Genomic DNA, 4085 nt, shown 5'->3' with positions numbered 1-4085 from the left:
AGTAACATTTAGTGAAACCACCAGGCATCTCCTTGCAAGTGTCTGTTTTTGACGGAAAGTGAAGGCTGTAATTGACTGTCACAGTCTGCCAAGATCCATCCAATTTGATTTCATCAGATCATCTTTCTGGATACTGGGAATTTGTGAGTGCCAAGTACACTCGACAGGCACAAGGATAGAAATGGAGAAACTAACTTACAGTCCGTCATGTCAATCTGGGAGTTTAGAAAAAGCACACTTCAAAATAAAAATATAAATGACTACTTATTGCTCCTTTTTCATTTCCTTAAGGCATTGCACTGCTTAGGTTCTAAGCAACCAGGCATCACAAACAGAATCTGATGTTTTGGTTGTGTCTTGTGAGACAGTGTCACACTCTGTCACCCAGGCTGGAGTGCAGTGGCATGATCTTGGCTCACTGCAACCTCTGCTTCCTAGGTTCAAGTGATTCCTGTGCTTCAGCCTCCCAAGTAGCTGGGATAACAGGCATGCATCATGACACCCGGCTACTTTCTGTATTTTTACAGAGATGGGACTTCACCATTTTGGCCAGGCTGGTCTTGCACTCCTGGCCTCAAGCAATCTGCCAGCCTCCACCTCCCGAAGTGCTAGGATTACAGGTGTGAGCCACTGTGCCCAGCCTAATGGTATTTTATATAAAATAATGAGTAGACCTTGAAGCAAGCCCAGAAGAGAACAGTGTTGGTACATCCAAGCAATTGTTCCTCTGTAAAAAGAATGTATTCTAATTGTACACATAATTCATAAGCATGCTGTTAGTTTATCTAAGACTTACTGGTATAAAAACAGTAATGGAGAATTATACTGTGACCTGTATAATTTTACAAGGGTCACAAAAATTAATTGCTAGAGATAGTCCAATAGCTCTGTATTAGTTCATCATTAGGATAAAAAACACCTGCCTTCATTCTGTTTCACTTTTTTCTACTCTTTATCCCCAAAATAAAAGTTAAATCACATTGTAGTATACTAATAAACAATCTTTGCTGCCAAAAGATAGTAACAAACTACCAAACTTCCAATCAACATTCAGACTTGCTTGCCAATAGCAAAATGTATGACATACAGCAAGTTTCATCCAGCATTGGGTTGGATGCTGGGCACGGTGGCTCATGCCTGTAATCCCAGCACTTCAGGAGGCTGAGGCGGGTGGATCATCTGAGGTCAGGAGTTCCAGACCAGCCTGGCCAATATGGTAAAACTCTGTCTCTACTAAAAATACAAAAACATTAGCTGGCGTGATGGCAGGTGCCTGTAATCCCAGCTACTTGGGAGGCTGAGGCAGAAGAATCTCTTGAAGCCGGGAGGCAGAGGTTGCAGTGAGCCATGGTCGCGCCATGAGTGTCAGTGAGACTGTCTCAAAACAAACAAACAAATGAAAAAAGCAAAAAAATCACTTGGTTAGACATCTCTGGAAAAAGAGGAAACAATTTCTTTTTAATTTAGCAATGTCCCAGAATGATGCCAAAAGATAAGTATGTTAAAAGATGGTTAGTAACATACAACATAAAGCCCAAAGGCTTGTACACCCAACTGAGTGAAACTAGCATGTTTAAGAATGGAGTAGGAGACTGGGAAAATATAAGGAAGAAACCAACTTTCCAGGTTAAGGCTTAATTCTGATTGAAGTCAAAAGTTTTATTTGGAATGACAGCTTGACTCTTTTACTTTGTAGTCACGATGAATGACCAGCATAATATAATGGCTGGTTTATGACAAAATGCCAAATGTTGGGGGTTAAAATTGCTCATTTTATTTAAGATGTGACCCAGCTGACAGACACTAAATTAGAGGAAAGTATCAGTGTCAGCAAAGAATAAGTTAAAGACATTTTCTACTGGCAAAATACTTTAGTAAGTATTGTCAGTGTTCTGGTGCTTGGAACTTAATTTGAGACAGAATGTTATGGCTGGAGGGGACTGTAGAAACATCTAGTCCAACTCATTTTACAGATGGGAAGCTTACTAAAAACTGAAATTAGGCAAAACAAAAAAAAATTTTTTTTTAAAGACTTTAGTAGAAAAAAATAGTATCACCAAGGCAGGAAATGACTCCTCTTTGTACCTAATGCACAGCCAATGCTTTTAATAGAAATCTGACCAGGAAGTTTTTAAATATCATTTCCTTTTTTGAGCTGGGGGCGTGGAGATTGAATGTTTTGCGGCAACATTTAATTCTCTGATAAAAGTACACATTTATTGTAGAAAATGTAAAAAATATAAGCAAGCACAAAGGAAAATAAGCCAACAAAAAGTTTAGTATATTTCCTTCAGGCTTTTTCTATGCAAATACAAAACTACTACTGTTTACTTTTTAAATGGAATTTGACAATTATTTATTCATTGTAAAACAATCACAGGAACAGCAGCAGTATGGGTTTCCCTAGGTAGAGGGTGGTATGCAGTGATTCTCAGGAGCTGGCTGGAAGGCACAGCTGAGGGACACAAACTGCCAGGAAATAATGTGGTAACTAGCCATGAGCTTGTGGTACTAATGGTGGCATATGGGGAACAAGGTCTCTGCTTGACTTTTATTTTCACTCCATAACAAACTCGCCAGATCAGGAGCAAGGGTGGGTGGGGAGGGAGAAGAGAGAAAAAAGCAAAGGGAAAGTTCAAAACGACACTCGCTGGGGCTGAAAACCACGCTCCCCAGTAGATGAGGGCCTTGGCTTTCTCTTGAAATGAAGGCTGATCTAGAACGCTGGCTGGGGACCCTGATTTGGCCTCTCTGGGGATACAATGTTATCTCTCGTTACCAGACAACTTTAAATGGTGGATGGATCTTTAGATCCTTTATAAGCTTATACTAGTTGCGGGTCTCCCTGAGAACAATTCCACAATATTTTATATCTATATATAGGCCTTTAACAAATACATGGCACACAAAAAAATCATCTTTCCCTATTAGGAAAATTTGGCTACTTCCAGGATTCCACAGGATCCTTCTCAGAACCTGCAGTTGTTAGGCTACAGCAACGTACTCAAGCTAAGTTGTGATACAACCACTATGACTTCTAATCTTAGTTTGGTGACCTCTTAGGTATCACCAATCATCTCCCAGGTTTTGAAAAATTCTCATTATAGGAAATCAATTTTGTTCTATTTAATTGAACTAAAACAGAGGGTATTCGAAAGAGCTAAAAACTTCTGGCTCACATAGCTTCTGTCACCACCACTGAGATGCCACATGGGCTGACTACTTGAGTCACTTTTAATTTTTATGTTGCTGACTGTGTGTATCTCCTGTCTTGTAAGCATTAAACAACTGAAGACATATGCAGAGCTGTGAAATTCACTCTGCACTGAATAGACAAAAAGGGTTACACAGCATACAATAAGCACTTGGTATCCACATGGTTCTCAGCATTACAAACTCTGGGGAAGATGCTGCTTCGTAACCTCAAGGAAATATGTAAGCAAGGCATAACTAACACTTAAACAAGTATTCAACAGACATGTTTACACTAAATAAGTAAGGTTATATTTAGGGTTTAAACTCATCCCTGAATATCCTTAGTAACAACCTGGAGGAAGAACTGTGGTGAATGAGAACTTAAGTTTTCCAAGGATTATGGTTCAAATCCTCTGAAATCTATAACAGGTTAAAAAAATGAGAACTCAACTTTCTAGAGCAATAACTCTTCTCGAGGGCACTAGCACAAGGCGGTAGTGATTTTCATGTTTAATATATTACATATAATACTATAAAATGGACTAAGTTTTAAGGAAAGTCCATTATTATTAAAAGTTTAGTACTCTTGAGTCTGGGCTTTCTGACAATAAAATACACCAGAGCAAAAGCCCAAGAAAGCACAACAAAGAGGTATACTAATTGACAAAATAGCTGCTGCAACATGCCACAGGCACTTCAGACCTAACCATTTCTGAAAAAGCATGGAACGTGTGGATTCCCAGGAAAAAACTGCCTCAGATCATTTGTAACAGGAATAGTAAGTGACCTCTCTAACAACACTCACTAGTAGATACTACATCTTTCCTGCGGCTCATGTGCATGTTATTGAGAACAGGGCAAGGAAAGGCACTGTTTTCTCCAGGTAGTTG

Source organism: Macaca mulatta, chromosome 14 (assembly GCF_049350105.2).
Source record: "Macaca mulatta isolate MMU2019108-1 chromosome 14, T2T-MMU8v2.0, whole genome shotgun sequence".
Taxonomy (NCBI): domain Eukaryota; kingdom Metazoa; phylum Chordata; class Mammalia; order Primates; family Cercopithecidae; genus Macaca; species Macaca mulatta.
This window is presented reverse-complemented; position numbering follows the sequence as displayed.